Source organism: Seriola aureovittata, chromosome 19 (assembly GCF_021018895.1).
Source record: "Seriola aureovittata isolate HTS-2021-v1 ecotype China chromosome 19, ASM2101889v1, whole genome shotgun sequence".
Classification (NCBI taxonomy): domain Eukaryota; kingdom Metazoa; phylum Chordata; class Actinopteri; order Carangiformes; family Carangidae; genus Seriola; species Seriola aureovittata.
In genome coordinates this window covers 6,840,452-6,857,874 of record NC_079382.1, presented here as the reverse complement: position 1 = coordinate 6,857,874, position 17,423 = coordinate 6,840,452, and the positions used below count along the sequence as shown (strand labels likewise).

At 40.7% G+C, this 17,423-nt stretch overlaps 1 long non-coding RNA gene across 2 annotated transcripts in view; it reads left to right on the top strand.

Annotated features, from left to right (window-relative positions):
- The window catches only part of LOC130187268 (uncharacterized), a 37,780-nt gene extending 28,811 nt beyond the window's left edge, over window positions 1-8,969 (top strand). The window contains exons 5-6 of one of the 2 annotated variants that reach the window (XR_008830430.1): window positions 8,544-8,637; window positions 8,739-8,969. This is a non-coding gene — a long non-coding RNA (uncharacterized LOC130187268). The remainder of the gene's footprint in view (window positions 1-8,543; window positions 8,638-8,738) is intronic. The other variant, XR_008830431.1, reaches the window with a different exon arrangement.
- The last annotated feature ends 8,454 nt before the right edge of the window (window positions 8,970-17,423 follow it).

The following is a 17,423-nucleotide window of genomic DNA, read 5'->3' as shown; positions in this document are numbered from 1 at the left end:
GGAATGGTTCTGCAGTTTGCAAACTGCCTGTCTACGCTGTCGTCCATTAAGATGTGAGATAAATTCAAAGCATGTCTGATATTAGCGCGTGGCGGCAGGGCTCAAACTCAAACCATCTGTCTGCGTGTAATCACGCAACGCGCAGAGAGAGGGAAGGGTGAAAGGTATAACCGTTGCTGCATTAGGCACACGCTGCTTATTATGGGTGTTGAGAGACACAAAAAAGAGACTGCGGCGTCCCTGAAAATAGCGTAACCATCATCATATTATCGCATCTGAGAGGAAACTTGTGTCGCTGCCGCTCTCAAAGGGACAAAGAGACCTTTAAACATTCTCCAAGACGTGAGGAGAAGTCTGGGGCTGTGTAGCTCAGAACGAGGATGATTGATGGGATGCCTGAGGACATTGAATAGACAAGATAGAGAGTGTGAGAGCGGCACAGAGAGAGAGAGAGGGATAGAGGTATGCTGACAGAAAGCGTTGATCTGACAGCAGAGAGATCAGGAGGTGTGTATCTGGCCTCTCTCTGTGACCCACATGTCTGGATGCTGGGAAAGAGTGTACGCACACACAGATCTGGCTACCATCTCTCATCAGTCATCTCAGGAAGCAGACTCCGCTTTTTGATAGTTGACATGGCTGCCATCAGCTGGATATGGAAAAAGCAAAAAAGACTGAGGAGTTTGAAATCTTACGCTCCATCGAAAGTACAACCTTCTTCAGCAGATTGTGTGGAATGTTTGAAAAGGAATGCAATCCTTAAAATAAGAGCCACAGACTACTTTTATCAGTTATATAAGGCTTAACAGATGCCAGCCACTAATCTAATGATGAATATCAAGTGCAGACTTTGTCAAAAGCTTTTATATTGAAGGTGTTGTGATTTTAGCAAATCTCCAGATCATTTTACCTCCTGAAATTGAAGGAGCTCGGGTAGCTGGTCATAATAAATTATGTCACATAAATCAATCCACTGAAAAGAAGAAAAAAAAGACCTGTGGAAGAAAATCTCCATTCATGATGGGAAGAATGAATGCATTGTCTGAGCAGCACTGTACTTCACTGTACAGCGTTCCGCGTTAAAGAGACAAATCACCCCAGGCCTTCATGAGTGAAGCATAGTGGGAGGCCAAGATGAATACAGTACATTTCCCCTCTCTGTTTCCCTCTCAGCTAAGACATAGCAATTAAAAAGCCCCCATAGAAGCTGAGCTTGAAGGAGCCAGCAGCTCAGTGAGAGACACAGACCATGGCCACTGCTCTAATTGAAACAGGGCCTAAAGTCTAACGGCAATACCCACATTTATTTATTTTCAGCCATTTAACATGTCTGAGATCTTTGTCTCGCAGAGCTAATTGCTCCTTCCGACAGGAAGACAGTGAGTCAATGGGTAGTTTATGTACAAAGAGATTTTAATCTGATCCCCCCTCCTTGTTTTCAGCCTCATGGAATCAGTAGAAAATATGGAAAGTATGAGAGTCTTTTCTCAGTGTTATAACAATACAGGATAATCCCTGACTGTTTTACTAAGGTTGGTAAATATTTAAAGTGTTTGTCGGGGTGTAAACTTTTGGTTATTGCTCGTAGCAGAGGAGAGTTTGTTTTGTTGTTGCCTGCATCTCTCCAGTCCATTACATCATGAGATCATTTGTTTGAAAGTTTGATTAGAGATCTCAGAAAATCCACAAAAATGCACAAAATTGTCCACAAAATTGTCTGTCCTTTTTGGCCTGGCACATAGTGAATAACGGCAGAAAAAAAAAAGAAAGCGCTGGGTGAAAGGAATGTAATCATGGTGCATTCACGAATTTCAGTGCACTGAAAGATCGTTTTAAAATCCCATCCGATGAGTCTCCCAGACCACTCCAGTAAAGTAGAAAATGGGAAATGTTATACTTTCTCTCTCATCGACCACACACTCGCTTGACTAGCTAAGTAACAGAGGAGCAGAGGCCACTTCTGGAGTAACCAGAGCTTTTGATTTCTTTGTGCCCCTATTCTGATTTTTTCTCACTGTCTCCATTGCAAGACCCCTTGTGTGTATTTTAAGCATGTCTACGCACAATTTTACATGCGCTTGATTTCTTATTTTATTTTTTGCAGTTTACTCTTTGTTTCTTCTTGCTGAATTAGCTGAACATCAGGTGAACACAGAGGAAGGAACCATACACATGGTCACTGGCTCTTGGCTGAGCACATCTGTCTGCCAGCTGTACATGTGTTTACACCTGACCCCAGCCAAGTCACCGTCTGGGTTGTTCCCTCACCCTCTCCTTCACATTACCTCCATCCAACCTCCCCCTGCCAAAAGGTTTTCCTTCCTACTGTCGAGGAAACTCTTCAGCCCCGGCTCAAATGAGCTAGTGCAGCACCGCTCAGTGTCTCATCTCAATCACACACATGCCACCAAGCAGGCCTGGCCGAGCTACCACAAACTCTGAAGATTGGTTAGATTCAAAGGTGATTAAAGTTATCAAAGCAAACTGAGGTTATTGAAAAAAGGGGATCATATAAAATTGGTGGCAGAGAGCTAAGCCAGAAAATGGTGGAAAAACTGTGATGGGATGGGACGGGTTTCAGAGAGAGAAAAGGCAGATTCATGGTGGTCATATGTGTCATGGCTCACATATGACTGATACTACAATTACTGCTTTTTCTCCTGTAAACACTAGCGTTGCATCATGTGCTTCTGCTTTAGCAAACAATACAAATAAAAATATACCATCACATTCACAGAGACATTTCTGTTCTTTCTTTATCCAAATGAAACTGTTTTGAGAAGACAAGTGTTTACACTCGCACGGACAAGGGGAAGTCTTGGTTTGACTGATTACTAAACAATGCTAATCGCCATGATAAAAATGGAGCATTAAAATCAACGTTCGATAAACACGAGCCAGGGAGTCACTAGAAGATAGCCTTTGATACAAAGGGGTTTTTCCCTCGTCTTTGTTTTTTCACTGTTCTGTAGGTGGCCGACCGCTGGGCCGAGTTTGGAGTGTAGTGAGACTTTGGTTTAGAGAAGGACTTGGGGTTTTAGCTGTCATTTTGTGGAAACAAACAAATCTTGGTAATCAAAGTCACTGTTTGGAGCGAGTCAAAGTCCCATTCCATCTTGTCTACCAACCATGGGTTGTTTCATTAAAGGAATTTGTATTGTATTCTAAGTGCTCTTTAGATTCCTTTGTTTACACATATCTGTTATACAACAGCTATTGTGGCGTTAGAATATCTTTTTATTTTGTTTAAGATCCCTTTAAAGTACTCATGAGTTGGCTGCTTACGTTACTACAACGATTCATTTTGACCATTTAAAGACTCTGTCCATTAAGTTAACAGTGTTGTTAAATCTTGAAGTGAATCAATTAAATGAAAACCTGCTGTTAATACTATTCATGGACAAGGTCTTTTCAGCGATTGTCATTTAATCTATTTACATTCTGTAATTACCTTTCTATTGTAGTTTTCATTGTGAGTGGCTGAGGCATTCCTTTACTGAATTCAAATTGGCTTCACACCAATAAGGGATTCACAAGAAACAATGTCTGCATGTAATCCAGTATTACAGTTTTTAATTGTATCTAATTGATATCAGCCTCACTGTTTAGTGTTCACTCTCCCATAGCCGTATCAGAGCAGTATGAAGTTACTGCTAATGCAAACACGCCGCTTCCTCACATTAAAAATCATCAGCTGGTGCAACAAAGGGGTGGCTTTTATTGTGAAGCAGTAACAGGAAACAGTGTATTTGTCACTGAGGTTAGCGCAGACTGTGATTGATCATCAAAGAAGACATGCTTTTGACATTTATTGTCATAGGCTAATTTTAAATTTTTGCAATGGAGTAATGGAACAAGGAAGAGTGGCCAGAGTGAGCTGTTAAAGCTGCAGGCTGCACACCTCCAACTTCTCAACAAGGTAACAAACCTCCATGAAACTGTGTTCTATTGTGTGCAGCAGCAACATTTTTTTACACAATTATTATTCACTGCCGTCTTTATTAAAATGTGTGTTTGGTTGGACTGTAAACAGATATACCAGTTGCTGTTCTGTTGTATTTCTGACAAAGTAGCTGCTCCATCAGTGTTTACTATAGTATTAAACATCACGTGCTGTTAACAAGGTATCCATGGTTGTCATCAAATCAGCCAGAACTGAAATCTTACTACTTAAAAAAAAAAAATTTCTGATCTGAAAATACAATTTTAAACACTGTCATTCATAATATAATGTCACTATTTTTCCATGATAATATGACGATATGATATGATATGATATGATATGATATGATGAATGCCAGATTAAACATCCTTGTTTTCAATCATCTATTAAAATGTTTTTTGTACCCCAACTTAAAGGGAACAGTCACTGACTAAAACATTCCCTCTAATTGAACCTCATAAATACACTGTAATACTGCCAGTGTTGCTTCATAAGGGAGTCATGTAATTTTGTTCTAAAATCACTCCCATGCAGTGGCCTAACAGCCATCGTCAGGGGCCAGGGGGTCTACGAGTGCCGATGGGGGCCACATGGATGAGCACGGCATGGTGAGCCAGACAGTTACGGATCGCTTGCTTTTAATTAGCGGCTTCACATGCAGTCCGTGTGGAGCTGCAAGCCCACCGCAAACGCATGGAAGATGTGACAGTTCCCCCTCTGGGAGACACGGCCCGGGGAAAGGCTCTGGCATTACTACAGCGTCTCGACTCAACACAATGCCCAATGTGCACGCCAGACCCACGGCAATTAGCTTCTAAGGTTCCCCCTCGTTCTTTGCCTTCTCTCTTTCTTTTTAATGTCGGAGCTTGGAAAGGCTCAATATAATCAAGTCAAGAAAAGTTTATTCTGTTTAGAATTCCATCTGGTTCCAGGGGGGCTAATTTTAGCGGCGCGCAGGAGCGGTATGCAGTGAGGCTGCATGTACCATCCTACTTAGAGCGGTGGGGGGGAGAGCTCAGCGCAGACACCCAGGCTCCTAGGCAATAGACTGGCCGACTGGTGTTTCTAAACACTGCTGTAGCCGTTCTCCCATCACTCAGCACACCCTGTGTTCCAACAAAATGTGTCCCTCTGGCACTTACCACAGGATCCAAGACTCTTTCGCCCCCTCCACCGCCGATGTGTTTTGCCCCCCTCCTTTTTCCTCACCCTTTCTTTTTGCTCTGTATCGGTAACTTTTACTGTTTTTCGGTGGTCGGGTATCACCTCAGCTGAGGGCCCTGCAGAGAGAATGACTGCGCTCCAGGCTGTAATGCTTTGTGGTGATAGTGCTGATTGGATGTGGCACTTAAAATTACCTCGGTCTGACTACGCAGTCATTACGTACGCCTGCATCATTTACAAGCAAGCCGGAACGGCAAAATTCAATTCACAGGGAAAGTATCGTCTTTGTTTCTCTATATGATGATTGTAGGATTGTGACAAAACATAACTCTCTAATTTCAGGGTTAAAAAGCAATGTCTCCGGCCCCTCAAACATCAACGTGCACATATGGACTTTCCATTTTGTATATGAGTATGGCAGACATTTCATGTATTCATTACATATCATACTGTACCTGCGCTTGAGTGGAGTTTTTGATAAAATATTTAAACATATTTTGATTTCATTTACAACTACCACAGTGCAGCATGCTGATTTATTGCCACCTGTCAGTGAAGAGTCACACCTGACTGAACAGCTTTCACAATGTAAGGATCCTTTAGGTTGGGGAAAATTATGGCCTCTGTGACTGTGGATGTGGCTGCCTCATCCTTTCAGCTTGTGTTTGACTGCACTGAGACGGGGAATAGAGGCAGACTTGTCCTCTGTCAGGCTTGCATTACACCAGAAGGGAAGCCTTTTCACGCCTAGCTGAAGAAACTTGAGAGAGCTTATATACGAGCTCTGTGGGACCTGCAGAGTCCAGTAGTGATTCAAACCGGTTAAGAATAACACACCCTCACCTACTAAGTACTGTTTGGGCTAATATTTTCTCTTTGGAAAAAAAACCACTGGTCAGAGCGCTGATTTGTTCCCGTCTCTGGACTGTCATTTGTCATCTCACAATGCGTGTCAGCGTTTCACCCTGTGAGAAAACCCTGTGAATCCCTGCTGACCATAAGTAGATTGTTTATGGTTTCACTAATTTGATTTCAGGGTATTTGATGGCTCAAGGACAAGGGCAGCAGCCACATAATCACTGCAATGAGGCATTTATACCCTCCATAATTAACAGTCTCACAGTGAAAACATCATGGTTTTTTAACCACGGTATTATTTGCGTCCTGCTAATCAGAGAAATGTTTATTGCTGCTCAACATACAGTCGGGAGGATATAAATATCAGTAATGTGTTCATTTCACTTTTTATAGTGGCGGTAAGAGATTTTAGTTTCCTGTAATTAATAAAGTTTAATTTGTGTAAACAGTGTAAAAGGCTATTTCGAGACACAGAATGAGAATCACAGGAGTGCAATAATAGTAAATGACATTAAAATAAAATCTTACTATTAATAGTTGACTTATAAATCTGCTCTGCCTAAGTGTGCAGATAAAAACCTTCACGTTCAGTTGTTCCTACTATTTTTTTTCTTTAAGTAACCCCAAGGCAAAGTATGGATCGGTCATCAGAAAATGCTGTTATTAATCTCTGTCTGTAGTCTTAACAAATGAAGGCTACAATCATATGGAAACAATCTGGCCCTTGCCCTCGAAGAGACAGAAAACAGAGCCAAATGAAGAACATCCTTTCTCTTAAGACCTGTAATTTGTTTTTATTACCTATTAGGTAAAACACCTCATTTATCAATGTCAAACTCCTCACAAAATGATAGCTGTCCACATGTAAATCAGCTAATGCGATGTATGGTTCAGAATTAAGTGGGCTCTTTCTTATGAAATGCTCTACTCTGTGGGCTCAGTGACCCAGCTAAGCCACCCACGACCAGACGTTTTTCTTTCACAGAGCTGTGCTGGAAAACCAAGCAGAGAACACTTAAAAACAGAACTGATTAAGCACAGACCAAACTGTGTTTCTGAACCCCACACAGTAGAAGCCAGGGACATGAATGTGTGTGTGCAAGAATTAACGCTGAATATTATTAAAACAAAAAAGCCTTAATTTCAAAGATTAATTTCAAATGAAATGCAGTGCTAGTTCCCTTTTTGCATTTTATTTGACACAGTAATTTAATTCATTAAAAAGGGATTCATATGCAAAGATCTTCACCTTTTTTCCCAGGATGTATCAGTACGGACCCCTACGGCTAAACTACTCATTACACATAATCAATAAAACCTTTGATTCAGAATTCCTTTGGTCAGTCTGCTTTAAATAACTTGCAACTTCATCTCTCACTGACATATAAATATTTTTCAGTTCGTTTACCATCACTTAAAGTAAATACATGCCAGTCAGACAGGAGGATTTTGTCATTTTATGTGTGAGTTCTTAGAGACGGAGGTGAAGTCTCCCTGTTTGCCACTATCCAAAAGTGCCTTTATGACTACTTATTCAACATATTACACACTATGCCATCATAAGCAACTCGGACCACTTCTTTCAGCTAGGCAAAAGCATGATGAATGACAGGTCTCGTCTGAGCTGTGCCAAGTAATACAACTCAAAATACATGATACGGAACCATCCAATACTACTGTAGAGCATATCTGTCAGTCTGGCAGAGCTCTCCAAAACAGGGACCACACACTCTTTATTAGAGCCAGTAAAATGTCCCAAAGACGTGGCTTGACTGTGCTTTCTGCCCAGCTACCATGAACAATAGTAGGATTGTGCTGCTCCTCTCTTTTTCTTTTTGTAAGCCCATTATTTTTTCTAGCATTTGTTATTCTCACTTAAACTACAGGCTGGCTCCATGAGTGGGCCACAGCGTCTCAGAACCGGGCCTGCTCAGGCCAGGAAAAACCCGGCGGAGCCAGACGAATAAAAAGCCAAAGCGCCGACGCCGCGCGGCTCCCAATCTGGTTCCTGTCAGGGGGACATCAAGGGAACACCCGCAACGCAATCTCCAAACGTCTCCCCTTCCTTTTTCTCCCTCCCTGCTTCTCTCCCACCATCTCTCCCCACCCTTCGAGCGATACGTCTTACAGATGACTGAACCATCGCCAAATGCTCCCAAAATGCTTTTTTTTTTTCTCCTCCATCTCTCTTTTTCCCCCTCTCGTGTCTGTATGTTTGGAGCCAGCCCACATGGATTGGGATCAATTTAGGATGAAATGATAATTACCCTGTCAGTTTCAATTCCGATGTGATGAAGTGAGAAACAGGAAATGTAATAAACATAAATGGAATCTCAAGCGCTTTTGATTGGGAGCGGAATTGAATCAGACTCCACAAACTTGGTTGAATTGTCAATTCCGTGCCATCCCCGCCGAGAGACAGTTATGCATTTATGCCTCGTCTCACACCAAAATGCTGGATAAAGCATATTGCTGCAGATAATTACCGAATTCCACATTCAATACCGAGACTATATGCCTGTTACTGTTTAGTTTGGAACTTCATACATAAGAAATGATCCGTGTCACATCTTTCCAGAGGGAAACTCAGGAGCCTTTCCCTCCTCCAAAACCCTCAGCAGAAGCCACATTTCTCAGTGTATTTGATCGCCACATCCAGCACCTGAACTAAAGTGAGTTTGTCGTTTTAGAGCATATTTGGCGTTGGGAGATCAGTGATAGTGCGCGGCTAACGGTAGCCAGCTCTAACCCTGTCATGTTGGCTGTTCCACAGCTGATGTATGGAGCTGATTCCTGGCGGGCCACGCTGCGTTGCCTGGATTTGTTTAACCCGGCAGATCAACCTTCAGACAGGAGCATGTGTGCAGGTAATGGCTGCCAGATGAGGTGAGGCCAGCTCTTAGAGGCCTAGTGGATGCTACAGAAGAGGAACGAAAAGAGCACTCACACATGCATGCATATACAAACAAGCACATAGCCCCAGGAGCTGTTATGAAAGACAACAATAAATGTGCAAATAAAAAAGTCAATATTTAAAAGCATCACAGCCCCCTTCTTATGTAGGTGGTTCATTGAGAGTTTAAGTTTTTGGATTTTCAAATTGTTGATATAAAGCTGAACTAATTCTAGGCTCCATTTGCTGGTGTGATGCGAGTGTGGCTTTAAGCCAAGCCTCGGTGTGCCTATGGTTGCCAGATTTCTATCTGGACACTGGCTGGCAGTGAAAAGCGAATGGACATGGGCTGAAGGCGAGGTTGCCAGGCGGTGTCTGGACATTGGTCTGGCCTGACCAACCACAGTCTAGCAGGATAAACGGCCCCCTGTAATGAGGATACACTAGAACTAATAGGTCTTTTCCAGCTTGCATATTCATGCACAAAGCAAACAAATAAATGTCAAAGATTAAACACGGCGGGGGCATCTTTGGCGCACGCCATGACCACCCAGGAGGCCACAAGGGCTCTGAATGACGAACTTAGCCGACAACCAATCAAACAAAAATAAACAAAAACAACACCCTCTTACAGGGGATGCAAATAATTAATTGTGCATATGTTTTAGAGCTAATATTCTCAATGAATCCATCTTCAGCGGGGAAGATTTTCAAAAATGTCTGAGCTGTAGATTTTGGCGATTTTATAATTTGCAATTATAGTGTCTGATTTCATCTCTTTCACACTGTTTTACAGTGTGGCTTTCAGGGGCAAGCTAAAAGTAATTCTTTCCCCCAAACGTCATCATGTTCTAAACTGGTCAGCGTGACCGTAAATTAATTTGTTCCCTTCAATGTTCAGACAGTGAACTTGAGCAGTAAATTTCCAAGAGTAAGCTCGGAAAGGATGAAGAAAATTTATCTTACAAGCAATCATTAGTCAGTGTGCCTCCTTTGATGGGTCACATAAATTGAAGTAACTGTTACACATACCGTCTTTTTCCTTCAACATAGTGATTAAAAATCCTTGAGCGCAGGAGCTCGGGAAAGATAAAGCAAACAGCAAGGGAGGTAACATGTAGAGAAAAACACAAAAAGAGAAAAGTGTACCACCCTGGCTCATGAGGCCGCTTTTACGAGCTGGCCTCTTGTAATTAAAAAAAATGAACGGTGTAGCTGATATTTCACTTGACCTTCGTCGGGCAGGGATCGGCCAGGGAGCTCCCGGCATCTCCTGCAGTCTAATTTATAACGGCAACCCACCAAGCTGCAGCAACAGGAGAACAAACTAGACCCAGGGGTTTGATAAAGAAGCTTGGCGATGAAAAGACCTCCGCTACCAGCAGCCACCCTCCCGCCTGCACAAGCCAGAGAGCTGAGGGGGAGTCAAGCCAAACTCTGCACCTGGCCTCCGCAGAGTCCGCCAAGTCTCTTTCCTGTTCCTGTTTCCTGTTATGACGTGTTTTTTTTAATTATTCTTTTTTTTTTTTTCCTTGTACTTTTTTTCCTCTCCAGCCATGTAGTTTGGAGCAGGTAAAAGGGGCTTTCAAGCATTGAAGCCACCTGGGACAGCAGGTTGAGCAAAGCTCATGGGAAGTTTTGCTCTGGAACATGTCTGCAGGCAAATGACTCTGCCTTTACTGATTAGTCCGGCCGGCCTCGCACCTGGCAAACACAATATCACCATCTGACAGTGTAACAGAGCTAACACTGTCAGTTAAAATACGTGAAACATGGTTACTGTTCGCTGATATTATTATTACTATTAATATTATTATATGGGTATAGTGATGGGTGATCCATTATCTGAATTATTTAATTTTCATATATTATGTCGTTAAAAACCCCATGAATTAAAAGCTACCTAAAAGCTATACAGTATTACAATATGAGACTATTCAAACTATATAGATGAAAAATTTATGTTTCACAGCTGATCCTGAGACCATACTCTTTCAACTCTTGCAATTAGACATGTTAATAACTGTGATGAAATGTATTTAATAGCTCCATAAAACTTTACATTTAGTTTTTGTCTCTTAGTATTAGAACATTAATTTGAGAGTGATCGCACAGTTTTTATATTTGGTAGAGTAACCCTTTTCTTACATTTAGATAATGAACTATGCATTGTTACACTCATTTGTTTATATATATAATTTAATATAATAATTAAATATTTTATAATAATATTTCAAGAGCCTCTATTCCATATTATCACCGTTTCTTTTCTAGCCTCCTCTGTCTTTCTCTGCTTTGAAAACCAGATGGAAAACATATTTTCTAGTTGTGGAAAAAAACTCAGTACATTTACTGTTGTATTTGTTTTATGAAGGGAATGTTTATGTTAACAGCTATAGTTAGTAGTTGCTTTGTAAATTAAGACTACATAGAAAACATATGATCAGTATATAAAATATTAATTGCTGTAAATTCAACTACCCAGTAGTTTTTACTACGACTACAACACTAACATGCTGTTAGCATTGATAAGGATCCAGTTATATAGTAATATATTAGACAACGGGGCCATTGCACATATTGAGCTTTTATTTTTAATGTTTCAAGTACATTTTGATAATACTTGATGAATGCAATTTTTACTTATAATTGAGTGTTTTTGTAGTGTAGTATTACTACTTTTGCTTAAAGTAAATGATCTGAATACTTCTCACACCACTGATTAGTACTATGATGCACAATTACCTTTGTTTACTCATGAATCCGTTCTCCTGAGCTGTGTATAAAGCCCCATGCTTGAACACTGGGTGGCACTGTGCAGGCTGATGCTGACTGCTTGACAGCAGCAAAGCAACAAAGCTTGAAGATGGAGAGAAAGTGTAGCAGCCAAACTAACTGGTGGTCCTCTCTCTCTCACCATCCTCCTGCATCAGCACAACGCTGGCTCAGAGCTGGGCAATATTTAGCCATAAGAAAATATGAAACCCTGTTTCTATGACGGTAGGCTGAAGTACACAAAGATCTGGAATGAAAACATTTTGGAAGAAATATCCCCCCCAGAAAACGTACTCACATTTCAGCAGAAGTGTACATAATAATTAGTCTGACCACTCTTTTCCTCCTCTCTCTTCCTCTTGTCCTTATCCTCCTCCTCTCCTGCCTCCTCCATAAGACAGAAATAGATGGTTAGATTCCCATGCAGGGTGGCTCTGGTTTTTATTCAGGATGTACTTTCACTGCATTTTCCCCAAGTGCTGCATTTATAATTCTAATCAAAAATTCATAAGAGATTCCACATCATATGTAGAGCTGTGCATCGTTCTGGTTTTGAACAAGTAGGACATGCGCATGTGACTACTTCTAAACATCAGCTTGTGTGTGTGTGTGTGTGTGTGTGTGTGTGTGTGTGTGTGTGTGTGTGTGTGTGTGTGTGTGTGTGTGTGTGTGTGTGTGTGTGTGTGTGTTCCTAATAGTATCATGTATTAGAAAGGCTTCTTATTATTGAATGGACTCTCTGTGAGGTTTCCGAGGCAGGAGGACATCTATTAGGAGGTTAGCAAAACACTATCAGCTAATACGACCTGTAATTACACCAGCAGTGAGGAAACGCAGCAAGCTAACACCAGTATGGAAACAATCTGACAATGCAAACACTGCAACTAAGCCACCACGTGTGTGTATGTACATTTGTAAGCTTGTGTACGGGTGAATGAGTGCACGTATGTGTGTGCGTGGACTGAGGCCTCCTTGCGCAGATTGTGGGTGTGCAAACTGTCAAACTGGAGTGGGTGGGTGGGAGTGGAGGGAGCACATCTGGAGGGAATTTATTGTATAATTCAGTCTATTATTGCTGCGGTCGGTGCTTAAGGAGCACGCACACAATTACCGTCCACTCTGCAAGGCTACAAGTGGCCTCTGGCCTAAACTAATAAACTGTGGAGGAGGGTGGAGAGAGGAGAATTCATTTGAGGTTATCATCATCACACTCCTCTCTGCTACCTCTCACACTGACACTTAACAGAGTTTACAATAAATCAGTGAGGAATACCAACTGTTCAGACCCAGATTATGGCTAAATTAGATTTGAATCTTCCTTTAAAGCTTTGACATTGCTAGAACAGCACATTGCTTGCGAGGTTTATTGAACTCAAGTTCAAGTGTGTTGATTTGGAAGTACTGGAAATTTACATTTAAATATGAACTAAACAAAATACTTTTCTATTTGTGTAATCTTATATCTGTTTATTTTTAATGTAAAAAATACATAACAGTTTAAGGACATGTATGTAAAATGTACAGTGGTAGAAGAAATATTCAAATCCTTACCACAGTGTCAAAATCATCCAGCCCTGCATTAAAAATCCTTTTTGAGTAAAAGTACAGGATTATTAACAGATTGAAGTCAAATGTTTCTAAGTTTTCTAAGTATTCAAGTTGTCATTCATTCTCATAATATTTAGTACAATTTTAATATATTGTACTTCAGAAGATCATCATATTGTATTGTTTTTTTTTTTATGTAAAATTTTGATTACAATATAATAGTACAGTATTTGAGTAAACGTACTTACGTGTATTTACTTTCCACTAGTGAAAATATGATTATTTCAATGAATGTAATGTGTAGGGCTTATTATTGTCTGGATTAATCAATTATTTTGTTCTATTTCATTCAGTAAAATGTCAGAAAATAGTGGTAAGTGTCACAATCACAATTTGCCAGTAAAAGTGAGAATAACATATTCAAATAATTTGTTTTGTGCAACCAACAGTCCAAATCCCCAAGATCAAGATCAAATTCACTTTACTGTCATAGGTGACAAAGAGAAACAACAAATCTTCATATTTGAGAAATGAAAATGGAGAATATTCATCATTTTTGTTTGAAAAATGACTCAAACGATCAGTGTATTATCAAAATTTGATCAATCTACTAATCCATTGTTCAAGTTATTTGAGCTCTAGTTAATGTAATCACACAAACTAATGCTCCATATTCACAGTCACAGTTCAGGTCATTATTTGAATGCATTTTGCAGCTCTCATGTTTCATGTGAAATGTTCTGCGTGGTGCGTTAAGGAGGTGCATGAGCAAGAGAACTCTATTGGTTTATGAGGTGATGTCTTTTCATATACATTAGTTCGTATCATAAAATGGTCTGAAATAAAACCCACTTCGTCTTTTCCATTTCAGCAGCTTCTAGGAATAGACTGGTGAGGCGTCTAGGATAAAGACTTTACCAGGGGAAAAATCTGCTCAGGCCAGGCAGTATCTGGCTCAGGCAGCCCTGAATGACCCGCAGTGTGTGTGTGTGTGTGTGTGTGTGTGTGTGTGTGTGTGTGTGTGTGTGTGTGTGTGTGTATGTGTGTGTGTATGTGTGTATATGTGTGTGTGTGTGTGTGTGTGTGTGTGTGTGTGTGTGTGTGTGTGTGTGTGTGTGTATATGTGTGATTTAGGAGCTCCTAACAGCGCTGGCAAGGAGCTCGTAACCCAAAACAATAAAGCGCTTCCCCTCCAAGCCTCCCAGTGGTGACCTCTGCTAAAAGTTAAAGGTTCAACTAGCTACACGTGTCAGGGTTGTGACCTTTAACCCCTTCAGCAAGAGCAAGGTCTCTTGCTCTTTTTTCTGCCTCTTTTCCCTTCCTTTTCAGCCACTATCTCTTGCTTCCTGCTGCTTTCTTCCACACTATTAACCCCCCCTACACACAACCCTCTCTTTCCTCCTCATACCACTTCACAATGCTCTGTCTTGCTGTCAAGTTTGGACTCTTTGGTTACTGATTCATTAACTTTCTATTTCAAATGCTGTTTTTTCAGTGTGATCAAAAATGTATTCAGCTCCTATTTTGGCCAGGCAGACTTCCAAAGCTGCATTCTACAGCCTGACAAAATTACTGCTTGCGTTGCTTCAGAAGACTTGCAAATACACAATGCTTAGACACACACGTCATGGGTTATGCATAATTTTTTGTTGCTCTCCACTTCATTTCATAGAAACTACCTGACCCACCCTGTTTCCTATTTATTTCGATTTTATCCGTCTGTGCAGGTTATCAGTCCAATATTCTAGTAATGGACTAAAGCAATAGTTCCACAAATATGCTTATATGCTTTCTTGCCAAGAGTTAGATGAGAAAATTGATACCACTCTCACGTCTGTATGTTTAATATGAAGCTACAGCCAGCAACTGGTTAGCATTGCTTAGCATAACGACTGGAAACTAAAGCTCATTAATTAACGTTAACGTTATATCTTGCTTGCTTAATCTGTAGATTTTTTTGTGTAAGTGTAAAAATAATACATGGTGGTTTTACGGTGGCTTATAGGCAGGACTATTTCTTGGCCATAACTTTCAATGCTAAGCTAAGCTATTTGGCTGCTGGCTATGGCCTTATATTTACCATACAGATATGAGAGTTGTACTGATCTTCTCATCTAACTCCAAAATTTCAAATTATTCTTTCAAGCTGCCAAATGACGTCAAACTAATGTCCGTGGTTCCATTTTTCTTTTAGCGAGACCTTGACAGAAAGCCAGTAAGTCAGTCACAGAAAGTAGATAAATAGATAGATAGATCTGATTATTTAAATGCTACTACAGTTACTTAGCTCCCGTTTTACAATAGAACCACAGTGTCTCACCCATGAGGTGTTATGTCTGCCGGGTGCAGGGCAGTCCCCAGGACACACTACAGTATTTACCAATATTGAAATAGCTTGGGATGAAGTGAGTATTGAATCAGGAATTTGCTTGTGGCAGATCTCCACCCCTGATAATATAGGGTGTTTTTCTCCCCAAGCGGTTTTGCCTACTTGTTTTTCTCTGTGTTTTTTCTCCCGTTGCAATGCTCTGTCACTCTTCCAGTAAGTGTGTATATGTGTGTCTGCGTGTGTTTGTGTTTGTGTGTGCGTGTGCGTGTGTTTTAAGGAGGCTTGTTTTTATTCCGGTTGCTGTCTGGGTTTGTCGTTATACTATCTTTACAAGCCATGGGTAGTGAGCTGGAATGTAAAGTTGCACATGTCCAAAGAACACAATAAGGTCTGCTGGTTACACTTTGTATGCGCAACTTCTGGGCTATGAGTATTTTTGAATGAATTTATTTGGCTTATTCACATAGTTACTATAAAAAAATGGTTAGCCTCTGTGGCTTGTTGTGGTAAATATCTACAGTGTGTGTGCTTCTGCATTCAACCATCACTGTGTTTTTCTCGGCTTGTTTAACGATGAAAAAACTATATGAGTTAAGAATATATTGTATGTTAAAATAATTATAAGTTAATTACAATAATTGCAGTGTAAATACGATTTAGAGATGTTCTTCAAGTGCTGAAATATAGTAGAGTGTGGGACGAATTACTTTGTAGAGGTTATCCAGTAGTAAGAGAGGTAATGCTCAAAGATTATTATAAAGAGCAGCAAAGAAAAAGCGATTTTGACAGGCTGTCATGACGTAAAAAGACACACTCTAGAATATCAAAGCACTGGAGGCACTTCAGAGGGAGATTAAACATGCAAACTGAACAGGCAGTGTGTGTGTCCGTCTTACTATGGTTAGGTTTACTTCATTCATTTAGTACTGTGCTACAGCATACAGTAGTCAAAATGATACCCTTCTCTTTTGTCTGTCCCAATGTGCAATTTACACAGCTTGGTGATTTGGTCAGTGGGAGACCACACGATGAAGGGCGATAGACCACAGACCAAGTGGCAAAAGGACAGGAAATATCAGATGAAATGTGCAATGAAGTGGATGAGGTCACCCACACGCAGCAACCAAAAATCAAGAGACTCGCAGCCTCAGAATTAAAGATAATCATTTCTGTGACCTACAATGCTGAAAAACATATACTAGTCTAGTTTTTTTCCTCCTCAGAGTGAGCCTGAGTGTACATTAATTTAAGCTGAGTGTAGAGAGACCACATAAGAGGAGGACACAAACAGAAGCCAATTAGAGAATGTTTGGAAAAAAACGACAAGAAAATAAATGTCACGAAACAGCTGTGGTCACCACTTGTGCGACAGTTAACAGGCTTTCATAAAAGGGGGAAGAGAAGAAACGCTTTACATATCTTGACAAGTACAAGGGGATGTGGAGCAGCCACCACCGCGCATTCCTCTTTTAGTTGGCTTTCTGTTTTTATTTTCGCCTTTCTGTCACTTAAAAGGCTCAGGGTGTCTTTGTTCTCTGGGAAGAGTGGAAAAGTGTAGCTGGGTGTAATTGAGTTTTCTTCATTTAGATGATTGGTTGATTCATGGGGGGCAGATACAGAGGATCAGAGAGCACCTGCGCTCACTGAAGTCCACTGGCCAAAAAATTGAGGAAGAGTATCAACAAATAGGATCTACCCTCTTTGTAAACATGAGAATATGTCTGTATGTATTTTATAGCGGCATGGCTCTATGGATAGTAAATTTGGTCTGTTGGTTGGTTGGTCCACCACTTTGGTCCGGACTGAAATATTAGATGGATTGCCATGGAATTTGGTACAGATTCAAATTCATGGGTCCCAGATGCTTAATCCTAATGTCTGATGATCCTGATATTTTGCTCTAGTGCCACCCT